Source organism: Serinus canaria, chromosome 4 (genome assembly GCF_022539315.1).
Source record: "Serinus canaria isolate serCan28SL12 chromosome 4, serCan2020, whole genome shotgun sequence".
NCBI classification, from domain to species: domain Eukaryota; kingdom Metazoa; phylum Chordata; class Aves; order Passeriformes; family Fringillidae; genus Serinus; species Serinus canaria.
Window position 1 is genome coordinate 62,279,188 of NC_066317.1, and position 27,556 is coordinate 62,306,743.

General features: G+C 39.2%; 1 protein-coding gene across 18 annotated transcripts in view; it reads right to left on the reverse strand.

The window, feature by feature from the left end:
* Positions 1 to 27,245, reverse strand: part of ADD1 (adducin 1) — a 62,613-nt gene extending 35,368 nt beyond the window's left edge. For 13 of the 18 annotated variants that reach the window (XM_050973250.1, XM_050973244.1, XM_050973249.1 and 10 more), the window contains exon 1: positions 27,081 to 27,242. The gene's annotated coding sequence lies outside the window, so the exon portion shown is untranslated. Of the gene's footprint in view, positions 1 to 20,170; positions 20,300 to 26,936 lie in introns of all 18 variants that reach the window. The other 5 variants (XM_050973241.1, XM_050973240.1, XM_050973239.1 and 2 more) reach the window with 5 other exon arrangements.
* Positions 27,246 to 27,556: the final 311 nt, after the last annotated feature.

Here is a 27,556-nt window from a genome sequence, read left to right on the forward strand (position 1 = left end):
AAAAACTTATTTAAAACTTTAATATTAAACTCATGTTGATATATGGAATTTGGGACAGATGTAAGTATTTACATATTTGACAGCTTACAGGTCCAGTGTCTCCAACCAGTGTCATAATGAATATTGTGTGAACACTGGGAGAATTTGAAATGCTTCACAATATGTACACTAGCAAGGACCAGCTAACTACATTTACTGGGAAAAAAAAAAAAAAAGTTTTGCAATCATTTAAAGGTTGGTTTTGTAATAAATTGTAATGGATTATTTTTTGCTGCTCCATACCCTGAGGAAATTGTTTTTTTACTAGGGCTGCAGTCAATGGAATTTGAGCTAAAGGCTCCCTGCCACCAAAGGACAGAGCACAGCTCTCCACACCAACACAGCTTTAAGCCTGCTGAGGCCAAATCAAAATAAAAATACATTCTGACAAGCAGGAAGAAGGTTGTGACAAGGTGAGACATGGAAACATAAAAGACTTCTAAAAAATTCAAAATACACTGCCACTTCCCAGGACAGCATGTGCAATGGGGTTTGTTTTAAGTTTAGGAGAGTTATCTGACAAAAACCTTACAAAAGCAAGTTATTTCAGAGAGAAAAAACCCCAAACAAACAAAACCAAAAATCCCAAACCTGTTCTCTTCCTGGAAGCTTAGTTTGTTTGTACAAAACAGGACACAAGCAGAACACCTGTATGGGACCTTGTGCCAAATCTGCAAATTAAATGGGCATCAACTTCTCAACTGCTCATTCATTCCAGTCATCAGCAACAAAAATCAGGGGGACTCAGTTCCAGAATATACTGCTTTTGAGACCTGTTCTGACAATGATATTGCAATTTGGTTTGTATCCATTTTTTCCAAATAGTTCTTTCCAAAAATGATCTCCACTCACACCAGAACTATGCCACTATGTCTAACAGAGGTGAAAACAGATTAGACAAGAAGTTGCTGGGGAAGGGACAAGGGAGTAGCAAAACAACTCCTTTTCTTTGCTGTTGTGCAATCAGCAGTCTTTGAGGAGTAAGTTACCTAAAAATCTCTTGCAAGAGACAGGTCAGGCAGTGTGCAGGTAGGGGGAGGGAAGTAAGCTCTGGTTTGGATACAAACACAATAGGACAGGGAAAAAGAAGCATAAGAGTAATTTTATAGCCCAGGAAAGAGTTGGGGAGTGCAGAAAGCTACAGAGCTGAAATTACTTAATGGGGAAGTCATGAGGTGACAGAAGGGAGGAAGAGGAAGGGAATGGGTCAGGCAGCACTGGGGTGGGGCAGAAGAAACCTGAGAGATAAATGAGCCACTGCAAATAGAGTTACAGTGAAATTTAAGTTGGTGGGAATATGACCAAGGAAGCATGGAAGCAGAATATCTATCTAAAAAAGGTTTCATTATTACTTGGTGAATGCAAAAAAACTTATAAGATTGCACTGCTAGCACTTCACCCAATATTCTGATACATTTTGTATTTTTTTCTGATTTCCTTTACTTTATAATAACATTTGCCAAATTTTCTTCTTAAAAAATTAATATAACTTTATAATAGAGAAATTATTTATGATTTGCACTACAATTTCCATAACATTCAGTGACAGCATTTTGGCACCAATGACACTGGATTTGTTCTTGCCATTTCAAATATTTCCGATTGAACTTTTAAAAGGAAAAGTTGGCATTATCTTAGGAAGACAAAGAACAAAGAAAGTAAATCATGACTGTACTACTCACTAGACAACATACTCAGTATCATGAATAATTATATTATTTTTTAGAAAATGTTCCCAAGCTTATGCATCTTCAGAATTTCCTCTGTTCTTTGTTTTCAAACAGGAAGAGACTATTTCACAAATAAGAACAGTTATTTCTCTTTTACTGAATGCAGGCACCATCATTTTGCTTTTTAATAGAGATAATACAAGTTAAATATGGGACTCTAAAATTTAGAGAAATCCAGCAATAAGTTTGTATAACCAAAAGTATTGTATTTTATATTTGTAATATCATCCTTTAGTAACTCTGACAATAGTTCAAAAAGCAAACTGTATTAGAGAACAAGGAAACAAAAACTGACCAATTTTATTTGAAATCCAGAGACTGTAACCAATCCTATTTTCACCTTCTCTAAAACACTGAAATCAGAAGCCAAGCACAATAGGAAGTGAGTGATCTCAGGGCTACAAAAAAAACCCAGGCTAAGCTGCTGTGTTAAGAGAACGTTTAAGGACCTCCATGATAACTGCACCACGTTGCAAAACACGATAATTGCTACGTAGCTTTACCAAAGCCGAATGAAGCATCTGGTTGGGAAAAGCCAGAGCAGTTTTAGGACAGGCCAGTCATGCCAGACCAACCCGAGCACCTGCAACAAAATAACAGTTTCTGTCAACACCGGCAGAGCAGCAAATACTAACAAACTTCAGCGAAGCCTTTGCCACGGTTTCCCACAGAGCTCTTGCAGACAAACCAGCAGGATACCTGCTGGTGGCCTGCAAAACAGGCAGGAACCAGGCCCACAGGGTGCACTCAGAAGGCGCCAGTCAATGGCTTAAACTCAGCCTGGCGGCCTGGCACAAGTGGGGCATCCCCAGAAATTGATGCTGGGACCCACACTTTACAACATCACCACAAATAACCTGGATGAGGGGTCTGAGAGCACTGTCCCCAGGTTTGCTGGTGACACCACACTGGGCGTGAGGTGGTCGTGCCAGCAGGGAAAGCCATCTCACAGACCAGAATAGGCTGGAACAGGGAGCTGGCAAGAGGAGTGCGGAGTTTAACAGAGACAAGTGCAAGGTCGTGCAGCAGTGATGACACCAAAGAGCCTGGCACAGCCTGGGATCCTTTGCTGAGGGGCACCAGGGGGTCCTGGTGCACAAGAGCTGAACAGGGCTCCGCAGTGAAGCTGCTGCAGCAATGACAGCAAATCAGATGCTGGCATGCACCCACAGGGGCACCACTAGCAAACTACCAAGAGCTTGTCAGGCCACACCTGGAGTACTCCTGTGTCCAGCTGTGGTCTTCACAGTTGGAGAAAAGGAACAGATGGACTGGAGAGGGTCAAAATGAAAGCCATGAAGATGATCAAAGGCTGTAGATCCTACTCTATGAGAAAAGCAAAACGAGGAGTTAGGTCCTCTCCCTTCTCCCTGAAGAAGAGAATGCTTGCATCATCACACTTTCCCAGAATTTAAAGGCTGGCTACAAAATGGATAGAGGCTCACTATTCACAAGGAGCCACATGGAGAGGACACAGGGTAACAGGTGCAATTTGCACCAAAGAAGGTTTCACCTTGATATAGGAAAGCCATTTTTTTACACCGAGAACAATCACTAGAATGTTCTCGCCAGGAAAATGATGGAATCCTCATCAACTGGAGATATACAAGACACAACTGGACAGGGTGTTGGATAATCCCATCTAGGCTACCTTTTACACAACAGATTGGCTCAGATGACCCTTTTGAGATCCCTTTTAACCTGGGCTGGTTTATGTTCTATGATTCTACTTAGCAAAAGCCCACCTAAGATTTATGCCAGAATTTAGGTGGACAGATTCAGCTGGGATATTTGTTAAAGACAGCTGTGTAAATTCTGCAGAAGTCAGTATATATGGGTCAGAATTCATAATTCAGTCCTTGCAAACAAAAGATAAGAAAATTATTAAAATCAATTAAAAAGCTAAAATACAGAGAGGTTATTTCCCTGCTTTAAATGTAAAAGGCCAAAAGTATCAAACTTTTAGAAACAGTAATCATTCAACTCTCCTCCCTGACCTGGAAAAGCATTGTATCCCTGAGAGTGGACACTGCAGGAAGCTGAGAATGACGCACAGGGAGGAACAGGGCAGCAGGCTGTGCTGTTCTTCCCCTCGCTGGAAGGTACAGTTGCAGCCTGTGCTCACCATTGATACAACATTCATGTTAAACCCTAACCTGATTTATTAATTTATGATGGGAAGATCAAATTTCCAAGAGCTCATTCCAAGTTAATTAAAAATGGTAAGGAATCCAAATGTAAAAATCAAAATTATGATTAAAAAAAAAAAAAAAGATTAAAAAAATCCTCTTCAAACTGTTAACTTATATCTCCTATTGACAAGGTACCTGGTTGCTTACCAGCCTTTTAACTTCACCTTTTCCCCTTCTTTCTTTCTCCAATTTTTCTGCTAAGCAATTTATGAAAAAAAAACCAACAGAACTGCCATTTCTAGCATCAAAAGATTTTGTGAAAAACTAACAGTTTCAAACCTACTTATTAACTCAACATCAAAATTACCTTTTTTTTCATTTCTTTGACTCCGAGACTTATCTACTCGTTCCATACGTTTCTCACATAGCATGTCTGGAAGTGTTCATTGCATAAACTCACAAAAGATTAGAGAAAGTGATAACAGAAAACAAAATGTCACACTGTTCATAAAACACAAAGCAACTCTCTAAATAAGTATCTTAAGCCACAGACACCTAAGCTTTTCTGCTGAAAGTCTAAGAGCTTCACAAATGTATCACAAAATTTGCATACAAATGACAAAACAGGAATTTCACCAGTGTCTTTTGCATTTCTTCAGGCACAAAGAGCAAGTATGGATTCTGCAAGCTCATAATATATTTTTCCATTGTTTCTTGTCAGAGGTGCACCAATGGTGGTTATGGCAGTGGAGACACCTCTTCCCACTGCTTCAGTGTTTATTAGCCCCAGAAAGAATTCCTTACAGGTCAGTGAAAAACATGGGCTTCAGTGTTATTGTTCAGAGCAGTCTCATGGTTTTCAGATAAATTTATTTCATTAAATTAATCCAATACTGAGATTAAAACCTGCACTTAAAGAGCCCCCCAAATGAGTCCTTATAATTACACTGCCAAATACTACTGAAGCTGATTTGCCTGCAATTTTATCTCAGAAATCTGATTCCCAATTCAAGTAAGTTTCTTGATTCTGTGGTTTTTAATTAATGATAGTGTAATACCATAAACTCATTTTAACTCAGCTAATGCAAAGGAGTACAAATCGAGACAAAAATTATGCCAGAAATACTCAATGCTGAAAAGGCAAAATTAGAAGGGAATTCAGGATCTGTCATAGATCACTACACAGAACTTGCCAAAATTGCCAATACCTGTGGCAAGGTGTTCTACTGTAATAGCAAAATCAAAGAAAAACAGAAGTAGAAAAATTACCTTCCCTAAATTAAAAAATCCCCCAATACTAGACTATTATTTCACCCACTTCAATAATAGAGATGAAGTATCAGAGTTTGCAGCAGGGCTACAAAAACAATCTGGAGAGTAGAAGTGTAACTTGTAGGATCAGTAGCTTGGCATATTCAGTGAACCAGAAAGATTAACTGGTCACAGAGGTGACAGGGCCTTTCAGTCCTGCTAACAAAATATGGAGATGTAGCACTTGGGAGTGAATAACAGACATTTGCCCTTGAACAGAGATGGAAATTTCCTAACCACATATATACAATACTGAGTCAATAACTTAGCTTTAAAAACCTTTGTAAAACCCATGTTTTAATACAACTTCCAGAATTCCTTCTACTACCTGTCTGCACTGAGATCACAATCTGCTCTGAAATCTATGAACCTGTCCTTCCTTCTTCAGCTGTGGGAAAAATAAGTTCCACAGGCACAATATGTTCATGTTATTTGCAGCTTCCAATGCATTTCCAGTTTTCCAACACCTTTTTTTTTTTTATAGCACCTTCCTGTGCTGGTAGGCTGCTGACAGCTGGAGACTGAATGTCAGACTCAGAGACAGAACCAAAAATCCTCCTTAATCCTTCTCCTACGCTCAGGTCAAACTGATCAGACTTGCTATCAGGACAAGTTTTCTGTCAGAAGAGGTAGAAAAACTCTTTTTATTTTTTAGCTACCTTCAGTAGCACAAAATGCAAATTCCTGAATCATTCAGGAATACCTTACCCAAGAAATATCAGCTACAAAACCTAAAAAAGTTTCAAAAAAACCTCAGCAGGTCTCACTGGCATCTTTGATGCATTCAGCAGTTTACTCCATGGAAACTGACTTGTTCAGGTTAATGTTTTTTAAATGTTAAGTTTAACAGCCTGTATAATAAAAAGGGCTGCACTGGAAACACCATCCCTCTATGCCTTACTGACAATTTTTTAAACAAAAAACATTGGCGCCAAGTATTTTTCCAGCCTGCTTTATTAGGACAATAAAATTCACTATGGATGTCACAGAGACTCAGCTACACACACTGAACAGAACAGCACGAAAGTGAGTCAAGTCACTAATTTACACTTTCATCCTCTACTTGTGCAGAAAGCACCAACACAAAGTAAAATTAAAATATTTTTCACACTATTAAAATCCATGGATGGTGGCAGCAGTACCAGAAAATAAATGGATATTTATTTTTGCTATCAGGGTCACTAGTCCATACAAATAAAGAGGTTTAACCCAAATACTGCTTATTTTTAGGTTTCTGTGAACCCACATGCACTTCCCAAGCCTCACACCAAACACACCAATAAGCCACTGCCCTGAGATTTTTGAACCCAGGTCAAATCAGATCACCAGCTTTCCAAGGGCAGGGCCCCAGCTTTATCCAAGAAGTAAAGCTTGATCAGCATGTCTGACCCAAAAATGAACACTGGCCTTAAACTGAAGTTATAAAAGCTGCTAGACTTCTAATTCCAAGACTAGATTTGTAAAAAGACACAAATATACACAAATTTCTTAAAGGAAGTCGCCAATGCACTGAAGCAAAATTAGATGTTCAATTTCCCAATGTAATTAATCAGGTAAGAAAATGTCCATAATTTCCATATACAATAATTTGAAATCAGATTTTCTTAGGAAACAACACCCTTAAAGTCCTAAAAGTCCCCATATTCCATGAGTACTCCACATAGCCCCCAGAAGGAAAGCCATCTGCACTTAACCAGAGGACAATCCACTGCTGCTTCACCGAACAGCAGCTTCAGAGAGATGGGCAGAGGTTGCACCTGTGGCTTTAGACAGCAATGAGAACTAGGCCAGGACCTGTGATTGAGGACAAGGTTTTACCTTGTCCCCTGTAAACCTGGGGGTACTTTGACACAGCAGGTCAGGAGGAAGAGGACAGAACACAGGCTCTTCCCACAGCAATGTGGAGGCTGCAGCACTGCATGAGAACTGTGGAGGTCAGAAGCAGCTTTAGCAGAATGCAGAAGACTACAGAGCCCCTTTGAACACTGCACACAGTATCAGTTTCAAGCTGGCTAAAACATGCTGCTGTAGGTTCAGTAACAAGGTAAATAAGCAAAATGAAAAATCCCCTCCACAATGCAATGTGACACACAGTAGCATTGTTTCGTTTTGCCCATAAGGTTTTATAATTTTTCTGATGATATTACCTATACAGCACTCCCCTTCTTTTAGATAAACAGGACTGGACATTCTAAAATAAGACACGAAAATATAATTTTATTTAAATATTTGTTGGGTTTTTTGAGAAGACCTAGATCAGTGTCTAGGGAAAAAACAGATCCCAAACTTATAACCAATGCTATCACAAATACAAAAAAACCTGAAAAACTTATGTTTAAAACGCAAAATAACTATAATGCTCACCATTGTCAAACCTTTCAAAAAGCACTGTGATTAACAAAAGCTCCTACAAATGACAGAAGAACTTAAAACTCATTTTTCAGCAGGAATAGATACTTCTCTGATACTTTAAAAATGCAAGAAATCTCAGTAACTTTAAGCATTCATAATGCATAAAGGATCAACTGAATGCAGCAGTGCTTAGGCAAAGCGGCCCCATTCTGGCCAGGATCCAGTTATTTTCATAGAGGCTGAATAGCAAGGGATGAGATTTCTGAAGCCTGTTGGCAATGAACAGAACAATGTCATTTAACCCTTTGAACTACTCTGCAACTGTAACTTCTTCCAGAACAGCTGGATGACATTTGGTGTCTTTATTTATTTACAGGAGAGAGAAAAGTATCCTAGACTCTTTTTCCCTCAGTTACATACAAACAGTAAAATACCGCCTTCAACTTGGTAAAACTACAGTTTCACTTTGCATAAGCATGAGAGCTATTTTATGAGTTTGGTTGGGTTTTTTAAATGTTAATTTAGGTAAAACACTGAAAAAATTTCTGAATCTGGAATGAAGAATCTGTTGATTTAGTCATTTGGACACTACCCTCTGGAACAGAAGATGTCCTGGGATAAACTCTTAAACTGATCAGACACAAAAACCTTGAACCAGGTCATTTCAGATTTAAATACAATTGCACTGACAATGTTAGAGCAAATTTAAAAGTACTGTATTCCCAGGGTTCAAGTCAGCCATAGAATTCATCAAACTGTTAAGGGGAATCCCACAATACAGTCTGAGGATAGAAGCCCCACAGACAGTTACAGTGAAGGTGTCTTGCCCAAAATCCCTCTGAACTGCCTATGGACACACAGGAACAAAGACACCAAGACTCAGCTTGTTTGTCTCACCTCCAATACAGAAAAGACCACACCTAAATGAAAAATTTTCCATTTATTATTACTGGTAAAAAGCCGAAGCCAGAATGTTTAAAAAAGGTGAGTAGGAAAAGATTCTGTATGGGGTTTTATCCCCAAGACATCTGAGTCTGAATCTAGACCTACTGGAGTTAATAAATAGTGAAGTTTTTGGGGTGTTTTTAATCAAGAAATTCGACTAACAAACTGAAATGCTTAAATTCAAGCACATGAATTGTCAGATTCTGCTTTTCAGTTTACTCCGATTGTGGGTGTTATGGAAGAGTTCTGGAAAAAAGACTGCAAAATTTAATATTCTAGTTCAATTTCTTCATTCACCAGAAATTATTAGACCTTAATAACAACTCTTACACATCCTGATTTGGAGACAAGACATTCCTATTCAAGAAAAAGCCAACAAAATGTGCATAAGCAAATCAGTTTTGCTTTCCAGGCTGAAAAAGTATTAGTCTGTTCCTTACATATAGCAATAGCGTCACTGCAGTTAGGTTGTACAAAATGACAGCTAATTTTGTGATGGTAGGGCTCCACAATCATTATCCCTGCTTGTGTTTTTCTCTGCTCCTGCTCTGAGATACATAGTTTTGGAACAAAATAGAAGTTACCTGCCTATCCATCAACAATGATAATTAGTTTTCAGAGATTTTGACTTACACCCTCACCCCTTTTTTTTTTTTTTTTTTTAAGATGTATACTTCATGATGCCATTTTTACTTGAATCAGAGCTAGACTAAACCTGCCCTTTTAAAAACAATATTCCATGTTGTTGATAGATTTGTGAGGCGAGGACATAATAGATCTTAAGTATACTCTGGCAGAACTTGTTACTACTCTAAATTATGTAATAACCCCTTATCAGCAAATTTAGGAATCCAATTTCTTTATATTTTTCAGGAAATGTTAATATAGTTAAAAAGAATTAATGTAGCAGTTCTAAAATATTAGGAAAGCGCACAAGGAAGGATGAAGAGGCTAAGTAACAGAATGTGCCACCACTTGGAAACTACCAAAAGGAGAAATTAGAGTTTCTTGATGAATTCATGACTGATATACCCACAACTTCAGAGATCCTACAGCACATGCCTCACAAGTAAAACCCTGCATTATTATGAGACTGGTTAGTTGAGATTTTTGAGATGGAACTAACCTGAATATTCATTACTAGATGCATGAATTCTGCCATTTTTTTCTGGCAGAGCATCCAAGTAACTCAGAAATTGCTACATGATTAGAGAGTGCAGGCATTATGCTGGAACCAGCAAGTTTGATATATAAGTAACACAAATGTTGTGGATGGGTGTGTTACCAGATCAAGCAAGAAGACGGTGAATCAAAGTACATAAATAAAGTAGAAGCTTAATATGAAAAGTAGAGATTTCAAGCAGGCCTGAATCAGACAGATGAAGGCTGCAGAGATGTTGAATTTTTCATGACTTTCTCCTTCATGTTCAACTTGGGCTTTTCTGAGTGACACCCCCCAGTTCTTTTATAGCACTTCCCAGTTTTGATGGGGGAGGGAGAGAAAGATAGAAAATGACACAACTTATGACAAAATTTATTCTTTTAACACAATAGAATTGAACAGAGTTTTAAAAAGCCTGTGTGCAAGAGGAAACAAGTATCTTTGAAGAACGTACCTAAGTTTTAATCTTGACATAAACCTTTCATGTGAGATTTTATACTGTACTTGCACATAAAAACAGTTTTGAAACATGAACCTACATATGAATTTCACAAATATTGTCGTTCTATTTCCAAATAGACAGCTAACAGTCAGGGTTATTCAAACTCAAAAAAATTATTTTGCATAGTGCTTAATTGGTTATTTGTAAATCCTTCAGGTAGCTGAAAAATTTTAGGAAGACAGTGGTTACACCATCTTTTATCTACCTTACACTAAACATTTCTGAAGAGTGTTTAAAATACATGCCCTATACAAAGGATATTAACACTATCTTCATAGAAGTCCCAGTAGTGACAGTAAGACAAAGTTCATGCCATTGCACAGCTCCCAAAGCCAAGAGCATTCTCTTTTCCAGCCCTCAGAATGTTCCTGATGACTTTAACCTACAGATTAAAACATATCAACTATGAATTAAAGTGTTACTAGAACTTATTTTCCTGCATTAGATTGTTCTTCTTTCCATATTAGGAAATAGTATGTCAAGAAACCCCTAAAAACTCTATTTTAGGAGCAGCTTATCTGTGTTTTTCTTTTTTGCAGGCAAGTGTGAATGTGCTCCCCACCCAAAAATTATGCAGTTTCCTACTTCTGGGTAAACCTCAAGGGTCATGTACACCCACGTGGTAAGAGATGAAACACCATGAGAAAACCATCTTCCTGACTGTGCCGTCTCCCTTGTCAGGCAAGTATTACTCAACTGAATATGGCTGCATAAATTAACATCATGTAAACCCAGAATTTCTCTTCCAGCTCAGATTTCTCATTGTTTGCACCTGACAGTGGCAAAAAGATGTTATTTATTCTTCTCTGCAAGATTTCAGAATTATATCTGAAGAGAAAAGCAGCAGTCCAGTTTTTCTAGTCACTGCAAACCATGTAAACATAGTGTTTATTGGCCATTTTAGTGAAGCCACTTTCAGAATCAGAAGCAGCCCAGACTTGAACATTCCAGGAATCTCAGGCATTCTCACACTTTCTACTAGATCTGCTTCTTTACTTTTGAACCAGGGCCTTCCTGGTCTGCAGAAGATTACATTACTTGGTTGAAGATTGAACAGAGCAAAGCAGCATGCAGAAAACACAGAAGGACAGGCACTAACAATGGTCCGGAGATTCTGTTTGCATTGCAGGAGGACAAGAACCAGAATGGTTGTCGAGCTCCACACACCACAACCCAGGTAAACTGACACAACTCACCCTCTTCTGGTACAAAGCTGGCCCATCAGAAAGGCTGCCTTCCCTGAAGAGGCCAGGCTGGATGAATTTACATTTTGGGTGTTTTCAGCCATGACTTGAAAACCCCAGGAGATGCACATCAGCTCTCCCTCCTCTCTTCCACACACACAGCTTTGAGAGCACCAGTCCCAAGCACACAACACCTCTGCTAAGGTTCATGCCCAAGCATTACCTAAAGACAGACACGCACACCATTTTGCACAGCTTTAATGTTCTACAAAACTAATTTTAAATTGTTACTAAACCTAAAAGAACAAAAAACAGAAGTTGGGCTTCTGGGCATTGTGAACTTACTTAACTCAAGTCCCAGTGTAAACATGAAAGGCTCCTGTTCGACACATAACCCTGCTTCCAGATTACGGATGGATAATGTTCATGTTCATTTTAAAGACTATCTCTAGGCAGGAATTATTTTAGTTGACAAACATTTGAAGATTAACAGGAAAAAACACAGTGTTTTTACATATCTATCTCGTTATTGGTTGTCCAAAAAAACCCTCCACTGGCTATAATATCACCTTTATTGCTTTTTATTCAGATCCCTATCCAAGCAACAGCTACTCTATTCACAGACAGGATGTACTCTCATCCTTCAACCCTACCACCACCAATACCTAGAAAACTTCTAAAAATACAGTACCAGTATGCCTGTTTATGTTTGACTAGTAGTGACCAGAGACTTTTCCCCACTGTGTTCTAAAAATCACACTCAGCCAGCATAGGGCTTATAATTTCAGAAACAGAAATTTAAGTTAAAATAATGAACATCAAGGATACAAAGATGTGTCAAATCAGTTGTGAGTCAAAAAAGGATCCTGAATAATTCACACAGCATTAAGTACTTTCATTCCTCAATTTCATTTTACTCAAGCTGTAAAATGAACTCTTTCTAGAAACCCAACTGCCACTGTTTTATTGCCAAAATATGTATGTGCAGTTCTTTCAAGTTCACTGAGAGGCTACTGGCATCAAAAACTGCAGAGCACCATGACATGTATGCAGCATTCAAAGCCAGAATTCCAAACCCAGCTTTTAAAGCGATTTCCCAAACAGCGTGCAGCTGGATACAGGCCAGCAGTTTCTGCCCATGTGAAGCACAACTGACCTCAACAAAACCTGAGAAATTGGTAAACAGCTCTCCAAGGAGAGGAGCCAAACAACTGTGTCAAATGGAAACAATAATCACTTGCATTAAAGCTGAACTGTGGTATTTGTTTTTACAACAGTTGTATTTTATATGTAGAAAAATCTACTACATAAGTCTTTCTTTCCATTTAGTCGAAGTGCATCATGCTCTCTCCAGAGCACAGTATTATTTTCACTCTTCCTTGTGGGAAGCCACCTCCACACTGGGCTGGCCACAAGGCTCAGTCTACACATCTGTCTGTGTGGCCATGCTGGGAGCTGCCAGACAGAGCAGGGGCGGGAACTTGTAAACCAGCCCTGCCAATCCAAACCTGCAATCACATCTGTTCAACAGAAGTTCCTGCCCTCAAGGGATTTCCATAGGATCTAACATGTCCACAAACTTGAGCGCATATTAGGCCCTAAGCAACTCCCACTTTGTCAGAGTTGCTCAGTAACAAAGCATCTAACAAAGCTTATGAAATACAACAGAAATCTTTCCAAAATGTATTCTATACGGCCCCATGATTAATGACATTTACTATCCCATTTTTAACAGTTACCTTTCTATGCATATCCAGAAACCATTATACTCTAAGAAGTTTGTCCCAGAAGTCCCCACACAAGATATATACATATATAATTTGTGCTGATGGTTCAACTTCACTTACTTTGAAGGTAGAAATTAGAAGATCCAGATCTTACACCTTTTCTCCTTTTTTTTAACCAAAACAAGCCCGGTAATTCTATTGTTCAAATATAAAGCCTGATGTTTATTCAGTCAATTGCCCTCATTTCATTAGGAAGAGATTCTGTAGTGTTCTTTTTTGCATATATGGACTTTCTATAGCTGTCAGAGTCAAAACCATTTGGGGTTTTATAAGCAAATGTCAAAACTTGTCTAAAGGGGCAAAAACTGTCAAACTTATGCTAATGATTTAACTCTCATAATATCCTGATTAACCATAGTTAATGCACTGCTTGTGGGCAGTTTTAAGAACAGAATCACACACACGCACTTGCAGCAATGTAACAATTTATGGTTGACACCCTGACAAAAGTTACATACGTTCTAACATTTCAAGCACAGCTGATATAAAATGTATAATCTTATTCTGCATTGTTCTAAGCTCTTGACTGTAACAATATTCATAGCAGAAAGTCCCATGGGCTAAGATAGAATGTGACTATTTTAAAGTGTGCAAACATTATACGTGAAAAAAAATCTTACAAAAATCCCTGGTGTAAGGCACTCCAGATTTTTAAACCTGTTTCTGACCTAACTGGATCAACATATTTTTCTGTTTACTTCAGCTTTTCTCATCTGTCTTCTCCAAACTAAACCAACATTCATTTTCTCTCCTTCGTCACACTTGCTCACTATTTTATTTCCTGTTAGTACCAGACATTACAGAATTTCATAAATCTATCAGCTAACAACAGACAGATAATACTTCATTTTCCCCTTTTTAATCTCCTGGACCTCTATCAACACTGATAAAATTCAGATGGTTTTATGAAGACATCCAATGACACATAATAGCAATATATCTCACCAGCTTAAACTATCCTTAATTATAAGTCTCTTATCAACCTTACCCCTGAACTTTCTTAATGTCATTCTTTAGTCCACTGCCCTCCTCCAAGTCTCAAGCAAGCTATACAAGGCTTATCTCAAATTAACTTGTTTCCATTTCCCAGAACTTTCACAACCTAGGAAGGAACTGATGGCAACAAAAGCCAAACAACCCATTGTCCAGTAACTCCACTGTGTCTTCCTGCTGCAAATTTGTTCTGTGCAGGTGCTACAGACCCCACCCTCCCCACAAGCCACACCTCAACATCTTTTCACAGGGACTCTGATCTAAACCAGCAAGCCCTGGAAAGGATATGTACACACTGTTCTTCGGAAGAAAGAGGGAAATAAGATTTGTCTGATTCATCCTCCAAAGATCAAACTGCATAGCAACATGAACCTTCACTTTACAAAACAGTTAAGATTGTGTTTGTTTGTGAGACACAGTGTCAATGTGAAAAAATACCTCTAAGGACAGTCACTTTTAAAAAAGTGGCACCAGCTAACAAGACACAATATTAAAAAGAAGTTGACATGACTCTCATGAAATAAGAGAGCAAAATGCCAGATCTAAACATGCTGCTGAAAACACAAATTAGACATTATCCCAACATTGACTGCATCCCTTTCAGAACTAGCTATAGCATAGGCCATATCTGCAGGGAATGCTACTCTAGAGCACACAATAAATAAAAGATTATTTCAACTTAAGACAACTGTGCAATACTCCACATCAATTTTGACAGATAAAAGGACTAAAAAGAAAAAAAGTCTAGAAATTAATATACAGCCAGCTTTCTGTATATTAATTTCTAGATTTTTTTCTTTTTAGTCCTTTTTCTTCTCTCTGATGTTTAATAGTATATTATCAGATAACAAACATATTACCTGGTTCACCAGAAGAAGGAAACTGTTAAGTTTCCATGCCATGTGTATTAAACAAATTAGAAGAAAAGAATTGTTTGACTTTTCAGTAATTATTTCTATTACTCCAAGGCAATAACACTATTTATTTTAATCTGACAACTTTTCAGTTACCATGACAAATCCAATACAGTCTAATTGTAAAACATATTTCAAGAATAAAATTTCAAGATAATCACCTTGTAGTTTTCTTATGGCACACACATTAATACATTCTTTCAAAATGCCAGTATTTATAAACAAATTCTCCTCATTAGAAGAGCCTTGAGATGACATCTTGCTAAGTCATCCGTGCTCTGGAGACTCCTGACTAACAGTGTCAGACTTTGAGGGTTTTTTTTAATACATGAGACTCTCTTTAGTCCACACCTGTCCCAAAATAAATGACAAGACAGAATGTCTAAATAATAAAACAGGTTAAATGCAATTTACTCAATATTCACATAACAATGAACACTTACTCAAGCTTTAAAGTATTAACTATTATTTAACTGTCAATCACTGTTCTCCCAAAATTGTATTTAGGAAGGTAACTTAGCTAATACTAACACTTAAACATGTGCAAAGTACCATTTATGTCATTGACATTATACCCATGTAATTATTTACCATTCATACTAATCACTATGTGTAAATACAGCAATTTAAAGGGATAAAATCTGGTTCTTAGTCTTCTACATTAGTTTTGAAAACATTAGAACACTGTTAAATTTATGAATCAAGAAAAATCATCTTAGCACACCGAGAAGGCTAGACACTGCTTTGGCAATTATTTAGACCAAAAAATGAACAGGAAATTCAACCAACAGCTGAAAGGAAGTCAATAAAACACGTTAAGCACAGTCAGGAAGGAACCTTTCAAACATCATTAAATTTCTAACCTGTCCTATCCAAACTACTTTCCATGCTTGAACTTCCTTCCTAAAATGAAGTTTTCTAGATGAATATTTAGAACAAATAATTAACAGAGATGGAGTAGAGAAAAATACAAAGCAGCTACTGTATTTCTGCACATATAAAAACCACATCCAAGCTACTGATATAGATAAAACAATTGCCTAAATGAGTGCTTACCAGCTCCCTCCTGGGTCTGAAATACCTCAGCAGGAATTAAATCATGATTTAACATGTCTTAACAATTGAATAAATTAGAAAAATATTGCAACCTCAGGCAACATTAATTTCTCAAGTTGCCAATTAGTGTTCTTCTGTCAGGGAGAACACAGTAGAACCCTTTTCTTTGTCAAGTCTCCTTTAAAAGCATAATTTCCTAAAAGACAGAGATATAGGACTGTCTCTCATTAGTGCAACAGCACAATGCTTTCTCAAAAAATAATATTCCAAATTTATTAGATTATAATATTCCAAATTTATTAGTCTTAGGACAATACACAGGAACAACTGGGCAACACACAGCAACATGGTATAGAGTGTTTTCACTACATCAAGCTTGCACCAATGGGAATTATTTTTAAGCAGCTCAAAGGAGGATTTTCAGAGAAATATGAAGACAGTGACATAGCTGGGCACATGCTGTGGCAGCTCCCTTTAATCACACAGGGCAGAAGGAGCAGAAAACAATAGAGGATTCATTACAAAATCTATTGAATTATGCTGTGTTGACTTGGGGTTTCTTAAGGCAAAATTCAATGTATAGGCACTAGAAAAAACACAATGAAGCATATTCTATTAAACAATATTTGAAACATTCTACTTGTCTAACATTTATTATCCCCTGATATAAGCATTTCTATACCTCAGAATGCAACTGGTGCACTTGTCCAAGAAAGAGACCCCCACATGTACCCACTGGCGTCTGGGCAGTATCTGGTCAAGTTATTGTACCATCTTTAGTTAAAGACAGAAATCATGGGAACGAATGGATAGGTCAGGTCAAGCAGTTCAAATCCCAAGGGAGGGTGGAAAATGACATTACATTCCCTCCCCCCCTTACATAAGCTAACCAGCTCCACCTTAAAGACAGCCTTATTCCACTACTCCTAAGGGAAGGCTGTTGCAGACTCCTATGCCTCCGTTGCTTAGGAACCATCTTTTCTAATTTCCAGATTAGGTTTGTTCTTGGATAGTTTACACCCATTTGTTCTTACACCTCAAGCATAAAAAGCTCTTTTTACCTACCTGTGTTGTTTCACCTGTTTTTATGAAGAGCAACCTCTTCCATGATTTGTTTCCCCAGATCAAACACAACACTCTCTGAGTTCCTGGAATTAGTCCCTAGATCTCTTTAAGTCTAAATGTCCTTTTTACTTGATGGTGGGTTACAGGAATTACATTTTGAAGTAAGCTTTCACCAGTACTAGAAAAAGTCAATACCCCTTTACTTCTTTAAAGAAAAATATTATCAGGGCAATAACAGCATACTTGTTATCCTAATACTGATCTCCACTGCTAGCTCTGATAGGTTTGCCATCCTGAAGTGTTACAATTCCTTTAATGCTCTTTGATACGACTCCTTTTCCTACTGGTCGTGTCTTAAGGTCTCACCTTTGCTCTGTGCAAAACCTTCTTTTGTACTGGTGATGTTTGACATCTGATGAAGATCATGAGATTGGCATGAGAAGTAAGAATGGATAATGATTTTAATGAAAATACTAAATCTCAAAACTGGTCCTGACAAATTCCACTGCTTACATAGTTCCAATACATCATCCACTGGTCATCAAGTTCTATCCATACTTGACACACCCTGTCACCATTCAACAGCAATTGTCACAAAAACATCCCTCCAATTTTTACATGCAATCATACTGCATATTATATGACTTCGAAGTTACAAGGGGTCAGCTCTAACCATGAATCCTCTCCAAGAAGTCAGAGATCTTACAAAAGAGATGTTAGATTTCTCTGACAAATCTTCCTCTGTTAGGAGCTGTATCACTTCATACCTTTCATACCATATCTTACTGCCACACAGAATAGCTTTTCATTCTAAATTTAAACAAATCTCTGTATATTAAGGTCATACTAAAGAGACAATTACTATCCCAAATCACCTCTTCCTCTTAATGTTGTGAGTACTTTCACTGGTCTCCAGCCATCCAATATCATTCTGCCTTGCCATTTAATAACAATTCTTGCAACTGCATCTCTAATTACACAAATCACCTACTTCAAAATTGTAGAGTAAATGTTACACAGTTCCACTAACCTGCACCCTGCAAGTTGGGCTTCATCTTCATGGAAATCATCTTTATAACTTCACTTCAGCATGACTTATGTGCATGTGCTCAAAATGTCTTCACTGAAAATTAAGGCAAACTTTCCATGTAGTCTTTCTCAAGTATCTAAATTATTTTTAGTCTTATTTCAATACCCTCATGCTTCCTGACAAGACACATGAAGAGTCTCATTCAGGTTTTCTGCTTACTCCTGATGATCCTTTTCAATTTGCTATCAACCCTGCTAGATCTTGTATCTCTACTTTTTTCTACATGGAAAAACCCCAAAATTTGGTAAGAGCACAAATATTTTATACAGTTGCCAGAATTACCTGCATTTATTGCTGCATCAGAAGTTCAGCCATGCCAGCAGTAGCTGAAAGCACCTCATCAAGCCCTGAACACTGCTGTAAACTGGAATTGCAAGAACATTTGGATGCCAAACAACTTATGGACTTTGCAATTTAAATGTTCACTTCTGCAGTTACAATTATAAAGAGCTTTTCATGACACTCAGACACATTTGGGTCTTTTTGCTCTGGTTGAGCCTTTTTTTTTCTTGCTTTTCGCTGTAAATGATGTTTGTGTAAAACATGAATAAAAAATTATAAAAAAGTCTCTTGAGAGCTAGAAAAAGAAAACTCAAGTTAAAGCTGCTTAATTTCAGCTTCACCTCGAATCAGCCAAATAAAAACCAACAAGAAAACTATTATTATTATCAATATTTTGGCTTGAGAATAGACTGCACAGCTATTACAAAACTTACTTGGGGGAAAAAAAAGTCTGCAGAGACAAGGTTCCAATTTAGGATTACCATAGCAACAGAGAGGAGGGAGGGGAAAATTACCAGATTACTCTCTAAGATCATCAAATCCTTGAAAGAATAAATTTAGATTTCAGTTTCAGTCAAATTAACTGAATTCATCCTATTCATTAATGATAAACACATCTAATTAAGGACTAAATTAAACAAGCAAAAACTGTAGTACAAGAAACAATGTAGCAAATACAACATTTCAGACCTCACTTTTCCTTCTACCATAAAACATATATTTGGTATCACAACAGGTCTTCATACCAGCAACCAATAACAGAATTATTTAGGAAGGTGTCTAGTTCTGATTAAGGTCTGCAAAGAAAAAGAGCCATTTGAAACCTGCCTCATTCTTGTTAAGTGACCTGAGAAGCTACACTACTGAAAATGGGCAAAATTATTACCCCACTTGCCTTAGGACTGTAATGAATTTCTGAAAATATAGTTTCAGAACAGAACATACATACAGAACAGAACTAACATATTTCAACAACATATGTAGGCACAGTAATGATCCCAAAAAACAGGGAATGTAGAAATAAGCTTAAGCTCCTCAAAAAGGTGATATTCTGAAAAACAAACCCAGGATAACCTAAGTAACTAATTATTAAATGTTTTTAAATTGTGCAAATTTTTAACATTCTTAGTATTTCAGAGTTGTTTTAATAAATGACTAAATATAAAATTACATAAACATTATATAAAACATTAACAATGTTTCATTAACAATTATAACGATACATTAACAACATAAAACATTAACATATGTTAATGACTGATTAAAAAAGCAAGAACAATAAAAGTCTTTTTGAGAGAGCAGCTATCTCAATGCTTTAACCAAGTCACATTAGATTAGATCCCAAACCCACTGAACCTGCAGCTGAAGTAGCAAATGCAGCTACAAAGGTTTAATTTTGACATTGTGAGCTTTGCTTGAGGTGTGGCGAGTTGTCTCCCCACTTTAGTGGTAAATATTGACCCATAAAGACTAAGCCTCAGGCATCTTTTCCACCAGCCAGAATGTTCAATTAATAAGGCTGCCCTCATAATTTGCAAGACTGCCTAAGTCCAGCTTTCCTGGCTGACATTCAGATTTTAAGCATGTTTCCCAGCCTTCTGTTCACCACTTCTGGCTTTCACTGACCTGCTGCCAAAATGCTCTTTATTTCCTGGTGGCTGGGCAGGCCAGAGGACAGTTTCAGAGACTACCTTCTTCCAACTTGTGCAGCAAACTGTTCACTGTGTTCCCTGCTCTTGGCTCCTCCCCAAGATTCTGCAGTGAGGGAAAATAGGAGGATACTGGAAGGATTGTCATTCCACTTGTGTGAGGCAAGGGCATAGGCACCTTCACTGGCCTCTCCTTGTTCTCAAACCAACATCTCCATTAACAGACTGGAACTGAGTTAAAGAAAGCGTCCCAGGTCAACAACTGTGGCAGGTCTAGAAGTGGACATCCCACCTGTCAAAATCATTACCTTATCGTGCAACCACAAATTCTCCTTCCAGGGCAGAAGCAAGAAACTCATATAAGGATGGTCGACATAACTCAGCAGCATTAAGATCAGTGCAAGCTCTAAAGCAGACTGAAAGCAAAGTGAAAAATCACACAGGCAGACAGACAGACATTGAGTTACAAGCAGCAACAAAACCAGCAACAGAACAATAGGATGGTCCTCCTTGAGTCCAAGGCATAGAAACCCATCCACCAACCTTCCGTGATACATAAGAGATGAAACAGCTTTCCTTTGGATGGAGGATTGTTTGTCTTATGTCCTACTCCATCATGTATGATTCACTTGCTTTGGGAAAGCTCTACAAAATTTACTAACTTTTTACTAAAATCCCTATATAACTAAACAGGGGAAAAGCCATAGATTTATATGTACAGCTGAGATCTAAGCAAACATCTAAGATAATTATTAATTTTTTTTCTGCCTATTAATAGATTAAAAACCATTGTAATACTGTACCATAAACATTGTATATATCCAAATAAATTTAACTGTATATTTCTGGCCACCAACACTTCATGAAAAATAATTTACAAAAACAAAACCATTTTATCCTTAATTCACCTATAGAAGACATAAATTTATTCCAAAATATTTCTAAGTCATCAGTTACAACAGAAATCACCAGACTATCTTTGAAGACTCACCATCTAATAAATTTACTCTAAGCGCAAGAGGGTGGGGGGGGAAAAAAAAACCCAAAAAAACCACCAAAAAACCCCACACTTTGCTATGTACTAGTAGACTTAAAAATAATATCCACAGTAAGGAAAGAAAATTTACTTTGGAATCAAAATAGAATCTTGTGCTTTACACTGAATCAGTTATTCAAATCATATGGAAATTTGAAGTGACATTTAAAAATAAAGTGACACATTAGCTGTGTAGAATTTCACCTGAAAATCATGGAAACCATTCCAGTAACTGAAAACAACTAGAAAAAAAAGACAAAACCAATGAAACATTTTCTGCTGCCAACTGAAATCTTATATGCTGCCCTATTTATCCTTTTTAAGTTCTCATGCTCCCCCTACATGTTGTGCAAGTCCTGTGCTCCCTCCTCCCCTCACTGGCTCACCAAGGCTGGCCAAGCCAGTGCCAACAACCACTGGGGCTAAATCCGAGCTCCCCATGGCCTGACTGGCTGTGGGTCTGCGACACCTACACCACACTCCTGCTTCCCAGAGCCAGCCAGGAGCTCCTCTCTCAGCAGGGGCACAAGTTTGGCCATCATATCTCACTGCTGGCAGAAACCTTATATGTTTGAAGTCACCACTTTCCTGTTCAATTCAGCTGGGTGTAGCTAACAGTTTTAGAAATTGAAGAGAAAAATAAAGTAAGTCCCTCTAACTCTGGAACACTTTAAGCTATGCTAACTCAAGGTCACCACACAAGGCTTTGCTAGACAAGATCTTTTGGAGGAAAAAAAAAGCCAAGTATATGGTACCTCTCAGTTAATGCACAACAGCAGCAATGGGTTCTCTCAATGAATTTTAGATGGAATGGATGCTTCACCTTCACAAGTGTACACACTTCATAGATTTTTATAAATATTTCACAGTGACAATACCTAAAGAAATTGCTTCATCTGTTGAAACACTAAACTCAGGGTATGCTTAATTCTTCATCTCCAAAGTCACAATGGACCAACAGTGACTTTATGCTCAGTCATTTGTAACACACACACAGAACAGCAGCAAAAGAAAAAAAACCCAAACAACAACACAAGACAGCCAATAGAAAAAACAGAAAAGACAGTTTTCATGGGTCAAGGTTTTCCTCAACACTTTCTGGTTTAATCTGGCATAATCTATAATAGAACTGAAATAGTGTATCAGACTTCTCAAGATTCAAGATGTAAAACAAGATAGAAATAAAAAGCCTAAAAAGCAATACAATACATTTGAAATTTGTACAAACAAATCAAAAAACAACATCCAAAAAACCTGTTTTCAGTGCTCCAAGTCAAATTACAGTTCTTAATCCAAAATTGCTTTTAGATGTTTACTGATTCCAACCAAAATCTTAGATCTGTTTTTTTTTTTTTTTCCCTAGTCTTTGGAGCATAACTGCATCACAACAATCATCTACTCATTTGATTTGAAAGTATCAAAAATCCCATAAACTGTTACTGATTAACTGCATTTACTACAGTTTCCATGACCCCTTTACAGCACTTCAGTTAGCTGTATGAAAGAAAAACAAAACCTCAAAATTCTGAAATATTTTACTTCTTATTTTTTCAGACTTCCTGAGTCTAGATCTGAAAATCATATGTAACATATGGTACAGAAATCAGTGATTTAAAAAAGACATTAGTCAATTAAAAATGCAAAGGAATGTTAGATTAGTCTGAAGAGCACACATATGCCAAATCCCAGTTTAAAAGAATAATTCATAAGATCACAGTTCTAAAACTGAATTGAGATTTGCTCTCATTTACACTAATTTTTTATTGATCTGCAGGGAAAACCATACAATAAGTGATAGTGAAAAACTCTTTTGATGCTTGCACTTGTTAGTGCAACTGATGTGAGTCTGAAAGGCTGATCTTTCACTGGATAACAACTGAATCCAGCAGAGCAGGCAGAGATCATTCCTCAGAATGCAATCCAGTAAGCAAGGTCAAAGGGAGGAAGTTAGGAAGGGACTGAAGAAGTTGTTACTCCTGTTTGGCTACACCTTCAAGGACAACGTTTTCAGTTTCTCTGAAAGGTCAGAGTCAGTCCAGCAACACCAGCAGGCACCCACTGGTCAGCCAGCCCGAGGGGCAGTAGTTATTCACATCCGCCTCTGCACTAAACCTTTCCTCGCCCTGAAGTGAAGAACAGTTTGACTTGGAAATTCCTCAGAGCAGCAGTAACATTTAAACGCATTCAAGACCAGGACCGTTTACTGAGCTGTTGAACCTGGGTCCTGATGGCAAATGAGCCCATCTCAGCTTACCCCTGATTTGAAAAGCAGTACTTCTGAAAAGGCGTTTCCTGGAGTCTCTTCCCCTGCAATATTTGCAACTCCCAACTCCTAAACCGTCAGAACTGACAAGACCACAGTAAACAACATCCACTGGGGGGTGAGCAAAGAAACCAATTACTTGCTTCAATTTAACTGAAGACTATCAAGATAATTGTCAATATAAACAACAGATGCTTACTGAAATGGTAACAGATGTTACCATACATTCCTACAGAACCCTGTTACTGTATACATGATACTTTAAAGTGAGAGAAAAAGTAGCCAGGGAAAAGGGTAAATTAAACTAAAAATTACTAGAGATCAAAATCTGTATAACCAGTACTTTTTAAGCATTACTACCTCTAATGAAAAGTTTTCCTCAGGAAAGAAACTGGTTCACATGCTTTATATTTTACACCTTACTCTACTGACAGGTTTGTACAGCTCCTGCTCTCAGCCCAAGCAAAACCAGAGTATTTTTGAAGAGAAATGATGAACAAGTAGCAAGACTAGGTAATATTTTCCTATTCCCCTGAGGAGGTTGATTAAATTATATGAATGAAAACTGCCTAACTTAGGTAATCTAGGGACTTCAACTATTGAATCTGTTGTTCTAGAAGATGCATAACTTTAAAGAGGAGCTTCAGACAGGTTCCTCAGCAGACATCAAATGACCTGCACAATGGAAACAGCAGAGGAAAATTACATTCACATCTGCTCACAATCACTTTTCAAATATAAAGCCCATACCACCCTAAAACTGCCAAAGAAATATTTAGTTGCAGTCTGAATTACTGATACAGTGATATTTCACAGATCACGTTTTGTGGTGCAGCATGGTCCAAGAGTAAGTTATAATTTAGGAGCCACCAAAGTCTGAAAATCAGCATTTTTTCTTCATTCCCTCCTGCCTCAGGTGTCTCTGCTGTACAGCAAAAGCCACATTGATTCTCTCTACTTCACTGAAGTAGTAGGCAAGTTTTATTAATTTGCATTTTCCCCTCAAAGCAGGACTGGCCCATCTGCACAACAACAGTTTGGGGTTTACAAATTACTCACTATTCACCACTGCTACAACTCTTTAATAATTAAGAAAGCTATTTCTACCAGTCAGAAAAGCAGTGGATGCAAGATTTACTGCCTAGGCTCCTCAGGAAGCACTTGTCACATAGAAGTATGCCTAGTAGCAATCAACATGCTAAGCAGCCTTCTCCTAGTTTGAAACTTTCAGTTCTATTATTTAATTCTATTTCTTAACAAAATTGGCTACTTCAAAATTCTTTTTCTTTCCTCCTATACCAAGTCATGGAATGTTGAATGAGATTTTCTAAAGGCAGTTCATGCTGTCAAATTACACTTTCAAAATGAAGACTTGAGGCAGAAGTAGTTTTAGTCCTCCTTCAGTCAAAGTCTCTCAGGGCTCAAAGGGGTTTTCTCTACCTAATTTCAGCAGATGATCCAAGTCTATACACAGAATTACACACTGGTTTGGGGTGGAAGGGGCCTTAAAGATCACCTAGTTCTGAAGCCCCTGCCAGGGGCATCTTCTACTAGACCAGGCTGCTCAGAGGCCTATCCCATATGTGCAAAATAACATTTAATATTGATGGTGAATCTCAAAGAATGAGAAGAGGTGAGTCATTTTCTGTTGGATACTTCTAAAAGAACTGTCACAGAAAAGTACTGATTCAGTAAATGACCTCCTTCACTCTGCAGCATTAGTGAACCATACTCTAATGAACTTACTGGCACGACATGCCAGCAAATATACTTGTTTCAGATGAAGCACATTCACATTTTTCACACTTATAATCATCAACCACAGAAAGAAAACATTCAGTCAACACAACAGTTTTTGGCTGAAAAGCACTATTCTCAGCACAGAACTTCATACCAGTAAAACTACAGGACACTTAAACATGCAAACACAGTAATGCACATAGTATCTTGCTACAGCAAAGATGTAAAAACTCGCAAATGTCTCTTCCTCAAAACTCTCCTCAGAAAACCACCAGGTTTAAATTCTGTGAGGTAAATCATACAGCTCATTACATTCACTCAAGATTATATCAAATTTGCTAGCATCAAATCTGTTTACTGAATATAAAGAAATACCAAAGCAACCTGTTTCAGAAGTCTAGCCCATAGTTGCATTTTTTCCTCACTTATTACACAAGTGCTCTTAAAAGAATATTTCCTTACTGAGAAACAGAATTTTTATACCATTATATTTAATTTAACAAGAATGGAAGCCAATCTTAGAAACATTTTTTATGTCTTGAAAGTAAATTCTTTTGCTCTATTAAAAAAACCCAAAACAACCCACACCAAAAACCCGAATTTGTGACAATTAAGGACTGTCAAGAATTCTACTGGCACATTTAGTCACGTTACAAGAACCAGAGCTGTAAACAGCCTGTCTGCAGGGAAAGACCTGTAGCTTGCAGCAGAGCACAGAGGAATTAGCCAGCAGCAGTTGCAGTTTGAGAATTCATAAGCTCAAGGTAAGGTTTTGTAAAGTTCTCTATAAAAATCTAAGTCACAGAGCAAGAAAACTGAATACCTTTGGTTTACGATAATGTTGTGATCTACAGCAACTTTCCAAAAAGCAAAGGATAAAACCAAACCAGCAATGAGCTTACACCACAAAGCTACAGCAGCATCTCACGAAAGATGTAAATTCGGTGCTATTCCTAGCCCCCATCTCAACATAGCCATGGGTATTTTTCCAGCTTGACTGGATTTTCCCCCTCCCTAATTGCTAGTTTTAACTAAAGCCAACACAGATTAAGAATCAACCCTAAAAGCAGCACAGCGAGTGTGCATCAATTACGTGCAGAAAGGCATGTGACATTTTGTATCAAAAGCAGACCCTAGAAACGCTAAAATGTAGATACCCCTTCCAGCAGAGGAAACAAAACAACTGCCCGTCCGCTGCTGGTGCCCCGCCAATCCCCAACAACGCACACACACACCCCAAACCCTCCCTCACTCCTACGTCCTCTGCGGACGATGACTTGGACTCTCCAAAGCCCGCATTTCGCCTCGCACGGTCCGCAGGTCACCTCTCGGGCCGGCAGAAGGGGCAGGTGAAGCAGCAGGGCGGCGGGGGCAGCGCGGGCAGACGCAGCGCTGGGGTGCAATGGAGATTCCAACGCCGAGCGGCCGCTTCCTGCGGCGGTGGCGGCGGCTGGAGCATCCCGGCGGGTACGGGATGGGCACCGCGCCTCCCGAGGCAGGGCTGGCAGCACCCTGCTCCCGCAGTTCAGCCCCGCCGCCCATCCCGGCCGGCATCCGCAGCCCCCCGTCCTGCCCCCGCCTCCGCGGTGACCCCAAGCCCGCCGCAGCCCCTCACCGCAGGCACGCTGCGCGCAATGGTTTTTCCGCACACCCCGCCACGTTTTCCAGGCAGACGCGGCCCCCTCCGCTCCCCTCCGTGCTTACCGAGCCGGTTCCAGTGTCTGCGCCCCAGCCTCTCCTTGCCGCCCCCTCCTCCCCTCCACGCAGCGCCCGTCTCCCCCTCACAGCCCGCCCGCCGCTGGCTGCGCCCCTCAGCTTCCTCCGCACCGTCACCGCCGCGTCGCTCACCCGAGGACAGACGAGAACGGGCAGGAGCGAAGGGGCCGCGGCGGCCGGTCCCCTGACGAGGCTGTCGCTATCTCGGTCCCCGCCTCCCGCCGCTCCCGCCGCCCCCTCAGGCACCGAGCGGCCCCCGCCCGACAGGGTGCGGCTTCCACAGCCCGCAAACCCAACAACGGCGCCGCCCATTGGCGGGAGGGCGCGCGCCCGACGAGTAAGCGGCTCTCCCATTGGCGGAGGCGAGCGGGGGGCGAGGGGTGGTGCGGCCGGGCTGCCCCTGGCGGGTCCCGCGGCTCTGGTAGCGCCGGGGGGGGCCCGGGCGGCCGGGAACAGGCTGGGAAGAGCCTTCGGACGCAAGGAAAGGGCTTCTTGTGGCGCTGGATCCCAGCGGAAAGGAGCGGCGCGGCGCCCGGGAAGCTTATCTTAGAGCGGGCCGGGAGATAGGCGCAGGCGGACATCGCTAATCGCCGAGGACGCGCTGCGAT